This window comes from Monodelphis domestica, chromosome 1, assembly GCF_027887165.1.
Source record: "Monodelphis domestica isolate mMonDom1 chromosome 1, mMonDom1.pri, whole genome shotgun sequence".
Taxonomy (NCBI): Eukaryota; Metazoa; Chordata; class Mammalia; order Didelphimorphia; family Didelphidae; genus Monodelphis; species Monodelphis domestica.
In genome coordinates, this window is record NC_077227.1 from 729,511,553 (window position 1) to 729,526,245 (window position 14,693).

Genomic DNA, 14,693 nt, shown 5'->3' on the forward strand with positions numbered 1-14,693 from the left:
AAGAGAGAGGAGTTGGAGGCTAAGTGGGAGGTGATGATAGTGGAGAAAGCTGGCTACTACGGCTTCAGAGGAAGCCTGGATAAAGTGGAAGCAAACCCAACAAAGCTGAAGTAGGACCCTGTGGAGCATGCCAATTACCACCAGAAGATTCAAAGAAGAAAGCAAAGTAATGAGCCCCAAAGCCCCTTGGCCTCAAAAATCTGAGGTGGAGGAAAAGGAAAAAAAGCAAAAAGAGTAAATACCTTCTAGGCAGTAGACAGCAGGAAAAGACAGTCCAGTTCAATATGTCAAAAGAAGAACTAAGGGCACATACATTAGTTTGGAAAGAAAAAAGGATTGCATGTTTATATTTTAATGTGCTATAAAATAAAGGGCTTCTAGAATGAAGGATTGAATTCCAGTTTCTTTACCCAGAAAGGTAGTTGCTGAATATTGTTCCTGATCCCCAAAATTGTGACATTGGTGAGCCTGTATTGTTTCTCAGGCAAGGATGACTGAATTTCACAGTTGGAGTTGTGTCCATGGTTACACAGTTATAGGGAAACTGACTTCATTTTCTTTAATCAGCATTGCAGGGGCAAAGAAGGCAGATACCTGACATGGTAATTAGTTATCCCATTTAGTCATCCCATTCCATTAGTCATCCCATTCAAAGATACCTTTGGAACATTAAATGGTTGGTAGGACAATGAAACAGGCATCCCCTTTTCCTTGAAATCTTGAGGCAATTTAACCACTATTTCCACCACTATTCACATTTCTTGGAAAACTAATAATAATATCTACAATTTTTATAGCTTGCCACAACAACTCTGAAAGGGAAGGAGATTTTGTTATTATCACAATTTTATAACTAAGGAAACTGAGACCCAGAAAGACCAAGTGACTTGCCTACTATCACCAGCTATTCATTGTCTGAGACTGGATTGAAACTAGGAACTTCATGAATCAAGTAATCTAACCACTTCTCCTAGTTGCCTTCAGCTATTGTATAGTTTTCTAGTTAGTCCCCAAAGCCAGAAGATTCAATAGGTAGACAGGCATAGTTATCATAATTGAATTTCCCAACATATTAGAGCCATGGAATCAGGAAGTTCCAAGTTTCTCAAGTATTCTTCATTTTCTGGAAAGTTTAATATTAGGATTATTTTTCCTTACAAGTATATTTTAAGACAAATTTCTATTGAAAGAAGTTAAATTTATGAGCAATTTTTCTGGATTGAAGAGGACATTTCTTTTGAAAGTTAAGATACTATATATTTAAATTAAAATGCTTTTCCTATATATATATATATGTATATATATATATATACATATACAGTCTACATATATCCACACATACCCCTTAAAAATCTCAGTATTATTTTTAAAAATTGTATTTGCAATAAAAAGATATATAATTTAAGTATGTTTAAAATTCTGTTATTACACAAGATAGTATTCCTAACCAAATGTTATAATGAGAGAGATAAGGAGAGAGTTTGTGCCTTTAATCCTTGGCATCTTTTGACTTTGAGTTACTGCTAACTATTGAAAGTATCAAAAAAAAAAGACGCCACAGGAGTAAGAAACAGTAATGATTTTCCTCACTTTGATGCAACAAAGGACAGTATTTGTCATCAGAACCATTTACAAAGTGTCACGATATATAATTTCCTGAGCTGAATTAGTATAAATTTACATATATATTGTTTAACAATAAAAATAATTCTCATTCATGGGTTTGTTTGATTTGTTCAAATGCATTTGCTGTCCCTTCTTTATGAACTTCTGAAGAATAAAGTGCCCCACATTCATGGGGGGAAAATTATTGCTCAGGAAACACTTGTATAATAAAGGATGTGAAAACTAGAAAAGAACTGAATGAAATTTGCATAATGGCTATATTTTGAAAAAAGAGTTCCAAATATTTTTGAGATCATATGACTAGCCTTGTGCAAAGGATCCTATAACTATATTCATCTAAGAAACAAAAATTGCCTTTTAATTCATTTAATCAAAATAACAGATAAGCATATGAATCAGCCTCCAGGATGTCTCATTCACCATATGTGGTTCTGTAGGGAATTGAAAGTGGGCAGTCTGGGGTAATGAATAGAAAGCTGGCCTCCAGGTTAGAAAAATCTGGTTTTCCCCTCTGTCTGATACATAAATAAAGAAATGGTTATTAGTATCAAATACTAGTTATGCTTTATTTCTCCACTCTTTAGACACTTGCTAAAATACCTCTCCCTTTTATACCTGTAATAAAATAAACATCATCACTAGTCCTGAAAAGGGAATGCCAATTCTTTTTTGTTCCCATCACTATCTCTGTGATTCCCCTTACCAAAACTGCCCTCACTTGCTACCATTCCATTGTATATACCTTCTCTCATTCTCCTTGACTCAGTGGTAAGAATATTAATATTGGAATACTCCAATATTAAGAAAGAAAAAGAAAGAAAGAAAGAAAGAAAGAAAGAAAGAAAGAAAGAAAGAAAGAAAGAAAGAAAGAAAGAAAGAAAGAAAGAAAGAAAAGAAAGAAAGAAAGAAAGAAGAAAGAAAGAAAGAAAGAAAGAAGAGAGAGAGAGGGGGGGAGGGAGGAAGGAAGGAAGGAAGGAAGGAAGAAAGAAAGAAAGAAAGAAAGAAAGAAAGAAAGAAAGAAAGAAAGAAAGAAAGAAAGAAAGAAAGAAAGAAAGAAAGAAAGAAAGAGAGAAAGAAAGAAAGAGAGAAAGAAAGAGAGAGAGAAAGAAAGAAAGAAAGAAAGAAAGAAAGAAAGAAAGAAAGAAAGAAAGAAAGAAAGAAAGAAAGAAAGAAAGAAAGAAAGAAAGAAAGAAAGAAAGAAAGAAAGAAAGAAAGAAAGAAAGAAAGAAAGAAAGAAGAGAGGGGGAGGGAGGGAGGGAGGAAGGAAGGAAGGAAGGGAGGAAGGGAGGAAAGAAGGAAGGAAGGAAGGAAGGAAAAAAGGAAGGAAGGAAAAAAGGAAGGAAGGAAAGAAGGAAGGAAGGAGGGAAAGAAGGAAGGAAGAAAAGAGAGAAAAAGAGAGAGAATTTTAAATACTATATTCCAAGAACTTAACTAAAATGGATAAATGATAACCTGGGTCCAAAGTTGAAAAGAAAAAGGAGACATTGATGCATGGTATATCTCTTTTCATTGACCAAAGGAATGAATTGAAATCAAACATCCATCTCATCAATACTGTCAGTTCAGTAATATTGTTATAAGACAGCAAGATGAGTATAAGATAGTTAAGTAGATTATGATAGAAGCACTGGACACTTACTTTTATATTAAAATTTCTTATAATGATATGGAAAATAGCTTTTTTATCAGGTGTCATAGCATTAATAAACTCAAACTAAATGTTCTGAGAATCCCAAATTGTAAATGTGTCTGGGAAATTCATCAGTGGAGGAAACACATGGTGAATTAAGAATGTTGTCTAACTTCCTGTTCACAGATGTAACAGTTAAAATTTAGGGAAACTGAGGCAAGTAGAAATTAGTTTCTGCAAGGAGTATTATTTTTATGAGGTTTATTAAAGATCAAGGGTTAAAGAAAATACAAGCAAGAGAGGCACATGCTAGGTGGGCCATGAGGCCCACCCAAATTTCACTCACATCATGAGATGCATCTATTTGCCAGAGGAGCCAGGAAGAGAAGAGAGCCCACCATGGGCAGAGACCCTCTAAATAATGATTTTGCTCTCAGCCCAGGTGAGAACCCAGTGAGATTACAAAGCACTCTGGGGAAGTGCAGCAAGGATTTCTGGGGATTTAAATTCTGGATTCAAGTCTATTTTTACACAGAGTCATTCAGATTGATAGTTGAGAAGAACCTCAGAGTTCTGGATCAATGCTTACCTGAAAAAAAATGTTCCTTTGAAAATATATTCAATTAGAAATCATCAAACTTTGATTGAATACCCATAGGGAAAGGAACCCATAACATTCAGAGGCAGCATGCTTTATGTTGTCAGATTCCTAGCTAAAATATCTCATTTCAATGTCTCCAGTGGACATCCTTGGACTTATGAGATGAAATATAACAAATTTAATGAAGCATTCAAATTATGGTTCTTCAAATGCTTCAATACAATTGACATGATTCTTCTAAGGCTTCTTTAGATTATTCATCTCTAGATCTTACCATCTTGATTCAATTTACACTATTTCAAGGGTGCTGCATGATTCTTTTTATCTGTCACTCTATCAGTGTACTTTCTAAAATACAGTATTCAGAACTGAACACAGTCCTCCAAGTGTGGTTTGACCAAGAAAAAGGAAAAAAAATATGACTCTTAATTCCTTAATTATTTAGTGCTAGTGTTCTGAAGGCAGCTTCAAGTTTTTTATTGTTTTTATTTTTATTGTTAATTTTAAACACAGAAACTGGATTTCTAGAGTTTAGAAGAGTAATGTGGAACTAAGGTGTTACAAAAAGAGGATTCTAACAATCTGGGGGTAAGGGGGGAGTCAAGATGATAGAGTCATCCAGAGAAGCGCTGTACCACCATGAGAATCCTCTCTAACCAATATTAAAATATCACCACAAAATGAATACAGGAATGAAATAATCAATAAGGAAACAGTGAAACAAGTTTCAAGAAATAAAAACATAGGCAAATAACATCAGCGGCACTGAAGTGAAAGGAGAGCAGAGCCAACAAGAAGCTTTATCAAGGAGGGAAGACCAAACCACCCCCCACTCCATCTACATCTGCTCCCCCTGGTTCCCTATTCCCAAGCCAACATCCATACCACAAAATCCTGACAGGGAAAAGAGTAGTATAAACCTACCTATACTCCTTGACATTTCAAACCTGTGGAGAAGTCTAAAGCCCCTGAAAAGAAATGCTAGTCTGGGTTTGAGACAAGGACTTGGTTCACACTTTGGAGTGGCTGATAGTACTAAATACTGAATACTCATGTTTTTGCCAAAGCTCAGGGTGGAGCTCCAAGACAGGACAATCAAGGGTGTGCCTGATTGGATCAAATACATAGTGAGACAAAAAAAAACAAACAAAGAAACAAACTTGATTATAAATCTGGGGCTAGAATTTGATCAGCCCCTGATCTGATCAAGATCAGAGTGAGATCAAAAGTTTACACCTAAGTCTGAGGCAAATTTTTAAGCTATCAGCATCTCCAAAGTCAATTGAATCAGCAGCTGGAGGAGGCTCTCAGAGCTCTCAGCCCTCAGACCATCACACCATATTCCCAAGTTACCTATAATTATATAGGAAAAATGAACAAACAACAACAACAACCAAAAAACAAACAAACAAACAAACAAGCTAAAGCTAAAGAAATTTATGGACACATGGAAACAAAGAACAAGGTACAGACAAAGAAAAAGACCATGAAAGCAAAGGAAGCACACCCAAAGTCCAAAAGGAAAAAAAAAACATAGGTTGGACAGAGATTCTGGAAGAACTCAAAAAGGATTTCAAAAACTAATTAAGAGATACAGAGGAAGAGTGGGAAGGAGAAGTGAAAGTGATAAAATAAGAAATGGGCCAATTGAAAATAGACAACCAAAAACTGACAGAGGAAAATAAGTTCTTAAAAATCAGAACTGACCTTCTATAAACTAATGATTTCATTATAAATCAAGAAATAATAAAGCATAATCAAAGAAATAAAATGATGAAAATATGAAATATCTTATTTTAAAAAAACTGACTTAGAAAATAGACATAGGAGAGACAATCTGAAAATTATTGGACTACATGAAGGCCATGATCAAGAAAAACTCTTGGACATCATATTGCCAGAAAGTATAAAAGATAACTGCCCAGAGATCCTCAAATAAGAAAATGCAATTGAAATTGAAAGAATTCACAGATTGCCTCCAGAAAGAAATCATCAAGTGACAACTTCTCAAAATATAATTGATAAATTTGAGAGCCACCTAGCCAAAAACAAATACTTCAAACAGTCAGAAAGAAACCATTCAAATACCATGAAGGTATAATCAGGGCCACACAGGACCTAGCAGGTTCTATGTTAAAGGATTTAAAGTCATGGAATATGATATTGAAGAAGGAAAAAAATTTGGGTTTACAACCCAGAGTCACCTATCCAGAAAAACTGAATATATTCTTTCAGGGGGAAAATGGTTATTCAATAAGATAGAAGATTTCCAAGTGTTCCTGAGGAATAAGTCAAACAAAATTTCTGAAGTCCTAATATGAGACACAAGAGAAACCAATAAGGGTAAATAAGAAAGAAAAAAAAATTAAGGAACTCATTGATGTAAAAATGTTTACATGTCTACATGGAAATGAGATTTCTGTAATTCTCCAAAATTACTCTTAGTAATAGAGAAGACAGAAGGGATTTACTCAACTTAACTTCTCTGCCCCTCACTATGGTTAAGTAGAAAATGAAAAGATTAGACTTGATGTGCTCTTAGTGTCCTTCCATTTCTAAATCTATGATTGCCTGATCCAAATGCCTAGCTCTGGTTGCCACATTATCCCTTGGTGCCAAGTTTACTTTAAGAGATACTTTTTAGTCAATTTCTGATGTTGAGGTTAAATGTAGATGGCACTGTTTCACAAATAACTTTCTATAAATAATCTAAGAGCATATCTAAGCCAGGTGCGAGGACAAGCCACTTATGAGTTTCATGGAAGAGAACTTAATGTTCTTGAAGTTTTCTATCTGATTTTTTATGTATCTTGGTAGTCATGGAGGGCAGTATTCCCCTTTTAACATTTGAATAGAGTATTACTTTACCCATGAAATTTTTTATGATTTCTTATGCAGTTATCCAACTACCTTTGTTTTCCTCCCCCAAATACCTTTAATATATTCATTATCTTATTTTTCTGTTCATATTTTCTCAACCTTTAGAATTAATATTCCCCACAATATGGACATATGTGTCTTTAGTTATTCATAATGTGAAACATAATGCTCAATTTATTGTAGCTACATCATATATGTTGATTGCATTCTCACTAGATTTCCCAAAGTCCTGGAACTTGAATTCAGATCCAAGTAGTGAACTTTTTCATAGAGAACTTACTAATTTTTCCTTGAATGTGATTTTTTTTCTGGAATCTCACTTAGTTTTCTCTATTGATAATTTGTTATTCCAGGCTCTAGAAAATTAGGACAGCTTGTGTATTACAAAATGTCTTCTTATATGAGGATTTCTCTGGCTGAATTAGCTTCCTTGATGTTTGCAAAAGCCATTGATCAGATTCTAGTTCTCTGAAAGACAGTGTATTTTCTTAGGTTGACAGTCCTATTTTGTTAAGAGGGAAATGTGTAGATAGAATCCATTTTCCAGGCTCATCCTGCCCAAGCTCCTCTTACACAACATCCCATTTTGTGTGCTTACTGTAGAGGACAGAGTGCTCTCTGGGGTGGAGTTTGGTGCAATACAGGCCTGAGTGGGAGCACTGGTGCTGGCTGTGCAATCAAGGGCTTTTGTGGGATTTGGGGGTTTAGCAGGTTGCAGATTTTGACTCCTTGATTCAGCTTAGGATATTTTATCTAGGTGATATTTTCTGTCCTTCCTACATTTCCCTCTTTTTACCTTTAATCTCCATTTTTATTAAAATTTAATTGTTAAGAGCTACTAACTGACTGGTGACTTGAGAGTTAATTTAATAAACCATGACCACAACTTTTTAAAAATTAATATTATATTTAATATTTTACTTTCAAAAGTAAGAATGTTTTACTACTCAATTACCACTATCACAGTTTCCTAGATGGGCTTGATGATATGGCTGAAAATATTAGATTTGGAGTGAGAAAACTTGACTTGAAACCACAAATTTAATCACACTTACCAGTATGAACTTGGTTAAATCACTAAAACCTTTTCAGGCCTCTATTTTCCTTTCTATTATATGAATAAGTTGGACTAAATGGACTCTAATATTTACTTCTGCTAATTTGCTCTTGTAGGGACAAGTCATCTCACTCTCAAAATATACTAGCAAAAAAATAATAAATACAAAGTTATTAAACTAATCTATATATATTTTATCTTTAATGATTTTGATAATGATAATGATACAGTTGGTGATGCACTAAATTTTGGATGGTTTGTGGTACATTTCTTCTCTATATGCAGGATGACATTTTCTTTTTTTCATTTAAATGTGTGCAATTTCAGTTAATAATTTTATATGATTCTTAATCTCTGAGAATACAGTATCCAGAGAAGTGTTATATGCTAAAAAAATGATTTATTTTGCCTTTAAGTGATAGGTATTCCTTGTATATGAATATCATTTCCTCAATCTATACCATATTCATGTATTTTTCTCTCTAAAGTTATTTTTTAATTCAGTAATGAATTGTACTCTTATTTTAAGTCATCATTAGTATTCATAAAGATATTTGTAGGAAATATCTCCATGTGAATACCCTATAAAGGAAATATTTACCCTATTACATCTCCTTTCCATTATGCCATATTTCAAGCCATGACTTGCATATGAAAGGTGTAATTGTATGAGCATATTTATTCATTATTCAGCCTATTTTCCTCTGAAATTAAAAGTAGCCAACAATCTAAAGCTATAGATGGATTAAACAAATAGGAGTTTACAAAGGCACTTTCTCTCTCTCTCTTTTTTGTCTTGTATTCTCCATCTTGTCAGTGGAGAGAAGAACTTTGAACTTGCTAGAGAAAGTTGACAAGACTGAATAACAATAACAAATAAACTCATGTTGACTACCAGGAATCACCAAAGTCTTCTGAAACTAGTTACATATCATATTGTTAATTAATTCAATAAATTTGCTTAAGAGCAATACCATTTTCACTAGCAGATTTCATTTAACAAATAGACAATATAATGGAAGATACTGAGTACAGTATGTAGATCAATTAAATTGAAAGTATATATAAATATGTGTATATATGTGTGTGTGAATATGTATACATACATACTTATTTTATATGTGTATGTGTAAAAATAACTTTTTACTGTATGTGTAAGGCCCTTAGTAGGTTCTGGGAAAATAAAGCTAAAACTGAAATGGACCTTATCTTCAAAGATTTGATATTCTTCTTTGATGACAGAAGGCTTAGGTGTAGGCAAAATATTTTGTATTTACAAGTTATTAATATCATAAAAAGACAATGAATTGAGCCCAGAAATTGAGAAAGAATCATGTAAAAGATACTAGCCAAATCACACATAGAAAACATTGGTGCTTTTCCATGATTCTAAGGTATGAGGCTGTCAAAAAACACATTTTTGCATCTAATATTTTTAGTGATGCTTCTTAATGTTCATAGCTTTAAAACATTTAGAAACCTGGAATAGAAAGTGAAAAAAAAACAGATATGCTCTGAGTTCTCTACCCTCAAGGATGTAGCACTTAAGTGATGGATAGAGTGCTGGTCTAGAGTCAGGAAGACTCATTCTCCTGATTTGACACATTTCACAGACAATAATTTCTTCCTCCTCCCCCTCTCCAGGGGAGTAGTTATGGACAGAATTTCTTCTTTTCAATCTGTCCTTATGCATCCTTATAGATCTTGCTTTCAGAGTAGAGTCAAGGATGTAGCTCCATTGCTGTCTCTCCCTGTTACATGTCCTACTGGGTCACTACCTTCATTTAACTCATGCAGGCTACCATCTTGGTTCCCCAGGCACAAGAGCAGGAGATACTCAGGAGTTCTTGCAACTGAAGGCTTCCCCATGTTATTGCCAACCCCACAATAAACTTCACTGTTACCACCACCATGAACTCTATGTAGATATTGTTGTTTGTTCCAGTAACCAGAACTGTATCAGAGGGGCCCACTACACTGTCAGCATCCAAGGATTCTGTGTCAGATCCTTTGGAACAGGAAGCTACACTCTCAGGATTATCAGCATACAAGCCCAATGTTTATTATTTCAAAACAACCTATGAGAAGATCTATAATGATTACAGAAAGATAGGGCATTCAGTACACTGAATAGGATTTTGCACATGTTGAGCAGAAATAAAAGAATTAATCTGGTACTAAATAGATTCCTGAATTGTCAAGATCACTTGATCTCATCCTTACCTGTGAAGAGAGAGTCTATGGAATTATAAAGACAAGGTCATGGAAAATTTAAGTTACAGAGAACAAGAGACCTAGCAGTGGGTAGATGTGGATGTTTTTAATGTCGGCATTGAAAACAACCAAGAAGAAATTATTCTAGGAGGTTTTTTTTTTTCCATCTGTAATCTCTGTCAGCATTTACAAGACACAGAAGACATGGAAGACAATATAGCCAATCTGTTAAAGGAATTTAAGGAGAAAACCAACTCTATTTCACACTGTATATTTTTATTGAAGACCTCATTGGGTTCTTTTAGTGAGTTAAGTATCACAAGTTTTCTGATAATTCCCTATTCTCTCTGACAACAGTCTCCAAATTTGCTTTTGTTAATTTTTTTTTCTTCATGGTGATTGAATTTTACTTTCAAGTAGTCTACCTTTAGGCAGTGTTGTCCAAATAAAATGTGCATACAAAATGAGAAGAAAAATATATAAAAGCAAAACTTTAAAAAAGAGTATTTTTTCTAATTCACTTTTCCTTATTGTAAATTTGTTTTTAACTAATTATGATGAGGAATTTTTCTTTTAAGAAAAAAGTTAGTATTGTAGTTTTCTTTTTTCATATGGAGAAACATTTTTAATAATCATTTATTGACATCTTAGGATCAATTCTTCCAACTTCTTCTCCTCCCCAGACAGCAGATAACATGAAACAGTTTACATGTGTGATAATAAAGTGTATATTTCCTTATTTATCATAATCTAAAAGAAGATACATATCATTGACACTACAGAAAATTCCTGGAGAAAATAAATAAATAAATAAATATGCATTCAGATTCTTTCATTTCCTTCCATAGCAGCGGAGAATCTTTCTCATTGTGAGTCCCTTGGGGTTGTTCTGTATCCTTGCATTGCTAATAATAGTTATTTCATTTATAGTTGATCATCATATACCATTGTATTTTCTTGGTACATCATTCTAATGGTTATACATACTTCACTTTGCAGCATTTTACATAAGTCTTTCCAGGTTTGTTTGTTTGTTTTTTTTTTCTCACATAAATTGTTCATGGTGTCTTCATTTATTTCTAAATCATGTATTCATTTTGACTTTACTGTGCTAAATGGACTGAGATATTGGTCTCTGCCTTGCTTCTGCTATTCTGTATTCCAGATTTTCCAGTGAGTTTTCTTTCCAAAAGATTGAATCTTTAGATTTTTCAAACACTAAATTACTGTGGTCATTTACTTCTGCATGATGTATGTGTAATATATTCCTTTGATCTATTACTTTTTAATGACTATGAAACTTCTAAGCAGGATCAACCTTAGATTCAGAACAATGGGTACCTATTCCCCAAAAGCTTCCTCATCAAATTGGAAAATGCCTTTAAGCTCCACATCTGGTAATTTTAAGGGGCATAGAGGTGTAGCTCTGTTGTACTTCATTCTGTTTGAAGGTCTCTTTTCATTTTTGTATATAACCAATTGCTGCTTAGACCAAAAGACATGTTCTGCTGATAACGGATACTGGAGTAGACAACAATGAAAACAGAGAGGTCTGGAAGATAGCCTTAATTCAAAAGCCCTGGTGTTATACCCAATTTGGGTTTGTCCATGATGGGATCTGACTCTTCCTTATTCTTTTGAATCCTGAAGAAGACAATATGAAAAGCAGTTTGGTGAAGAACATGGGAAGATATTTATGGTCATGCTTTTTCTTTTTCTTTGCATTTATCTATAATAGGTTTAGGATGGAGCTTCAGAACTCTTTGTCTTTCCTTGTATTTATTCTTGGTTCTACAAAATGCCAAAGTACCTATATTCCTGCTTATGGTGTCTTCCTGTATTACCTACCAACTGATACAATAAACTCTTGACTCATAAATTAAATGAGCAATAAAAAGAACTATATTATAATTTCACTCTGCATCAGTTCCTGGACATTCTTCCAGTTCATATACACATCCTCCAGTTCATCATTCCTTACAGCACAGCTGTATGTCATGACCATCAGATACCACAATTTGTTCAGCCATTCCCCAATTGATTGACACCCTTTTCTTTTCTGATTTTTGCCAGCAAAAAGAGCATGGCTAAGAATATTTTTTTGTAAAACAATTTTTCACTCTTATCTCTTTAGAGTATGAACCAAGTAGTGGTAATGCTGGATCTAAGGGTATACATCCTTTTAAAGTCCTTTGGGCATAGTTCCAACTTACCCTCCAGAGTGGTTGGATCAATTCAAAACTCCACAAGCAATGCATTAGTATCCCAATTTTACAACAGCCCCTCAAACATTTAACATTTTCCTTTACTGTCATATTGACCACTGCTAGGTGTGAGGTGGTACCACAGAGTTGTTTTGATTTGCATTTCTCTAGTTATGAGATATTTAAAACAGTTTTTAGGTGCTTATTGATAGTTTTGATTTTTTATCTGAAAATTGTCTATTCATGTCCATTGCCCATTTTTCAATTGGGGGATGGCTTGATTTTTTATAAAATTGATTTAGTTCTTTATAAATTTGAGTAATTAGACCTTTGTCAGAGTATTTTTGTTTATGAAGATTTTTTACCAACATGTTTATCCCTTTCTTATTTTGGTTGAATTGGTTTTGTTCATACAAAATTTTAATTATATGTAATAAAATATTTAATTTACATATTGTATTTTTCCTAACTCTTGCTTGGTCTTAAAATATTTCCTTTCTCAAAGAGCTGGCAAGAATACTATTCTGGGTTCACCTAATTTACTTATACTTTCCTTCTTTATATTTGTCATTAACTCATGCTGAATTTATCTTGGTGTAGAATGTGAGATATTGATCCAAACATAATCTCTCCCATATTATCTTCCAATTTTCCCAGCAGTTTTTGTTAAATAGTGGATTTTGGTCCCCAATGCTGGGATCTTTGAGTTTATCATAGACTGTCTTGCTGAGGTCACTTACCCCAAGACTATTCTACTGATCCTCCTTTCTGTCTCTTAGCCAGTATCATATAATTTTGATGACAACTGCTTTATAGTATAGTTTGAAATCTGATATTGCTAGGGCAACTTCCTTGATATTTTTTTTCATTATTTCCATGGATATCCTTGATCTTTTGTTCTTCCAAATGACCTTTGTTATCTATCTATCTATCTGTATGTATATATATATATATATATATATATATATATATATATATATTTCTTTTCTATTGCAGCAATTTTTTTTTCTTGGTAATTCAATGGCTATGGCACTAAATAAGTAAATAAGTTAGGGTAGGATTGTCATTTCTTATTATGTTAGCTCATCCTACTCATGAGCAATTAATAGTTTTCTAGTTATTTAATTCTAGTTTTAATTGTGTGGAAAGTGTTTTGCAGTTGTATTCATATAGTTACTGTGTTTGTCTTGGCAGATAGATTCCTTAGTATTGTAAACCTCAAAATTCCTTAGACTTATAAATGTTGGAAATTTCACCATTGGGATATTTCATACTTGGAAAATTTCTTACTGATAGTCTATTGGAATGGGAACTCCATTGGCATGGGAGGTTCCTTCTCTTCCCTTCTTAAGATTACTTTAGGACAGAAACCCTTTGCTGAACAATGGAAAGGACTTTGACCTATGCTTGAGCATAGAACAGGAATTTCTTTGAGTCTTGATTGATTTTAGAATTGATACAATGGAGATACTCCACCCTATTCAGTCCTAATAAGATTGAGTAAGGGCTGCAGCCTAGATCAAAATTTAATTATTCCAATCTCTACCATACTCAAGTTAACAGGATTTAGAAAGGGCTGTAGCAAAGGAGTATAGATTTAATCATTTGAAAAATATGACCTTCAACAGACATGTGCAAAAGCCAGAAACCTCTGGGCGGTCCTGGGTTAAGCGAGAGCCTCCATTGACAGGGAAATTGATGAAGAGTGATTGGTAGATGTGAGGACTGAGGGGAGGCAACTTGGATGGTGTCCTTAAAGATAGGAGGGTCTGGAGACTCGGGGGAGAGGATTGAGTTTTTGGTCGGTGGTTCCTGGGCTCTGAGGAAGCTTGCTCTGAAGGAAGCTGAAGGTGGGGGCCTCTGAGACTGTTTCTCCATTTTGGTCACGTGAGTAATAGGGACTGATCTCCTTTCTTTGCCCCAGCTATCTAAGGGCTTGGGCCTTTTGGCCCAGCCTAAACAGAAGGGGTATTTAAGCCCTATTCCCTTCTCTCCCCTTTCTCTCTATATATATATCTCTAATTCCTTTCTTGCTCCTATTGTAATTAAACTCCAAAAAAGGCTGACGGCTGACTTGAGTTTTTCATTTAGGAATTACATAGCTGATTCCTTGGCGACCTTAAATTAATATATATCAGTCTTTTAAAGTGATTCCCTTGTAACATTGTGGCTGACCACACGGGAGTCTAAAGAATCCTCTCAATAAAACTTTTTCCTTGCCTTTTTACTATGCTGTTTCACCACTTAGTTCTTTTTTTTTTAACAAAAAAACTTGGCTTAAAGACACAGCTGCTAGAACACGTGAGTATAAAAAACTTTTTCTCTTTTCTCCTTAAGTTAAATTGGAATCAGCAGTTTTTTCTTTTTCTTCCCTTTAATCTTAAGGGACAGCTGGGTAGCTCAGCGGATTGAGAGCCAGCCCTAGAGGCAGAAAGTCCTGGGTTCAAATCGGACCTCAGATACTTCCCAGCTGTGTGACTC

General features: G+C 34.2%; 1 pseudogene; it reads left to right on the top strand.

The window, feature by feature from the left end:
- The window catches only part of LOC130457477 (RNA polymerase II subunit A C-terminal domain phosphatase SSU72-like), a 69,835-nt pseudogene extending 59,363 nt beyond the window's left edge, over positions 1-10,472 (top strand).
- Positions 10,473-14,693: the final 4,221 nt, after the last annotated feature.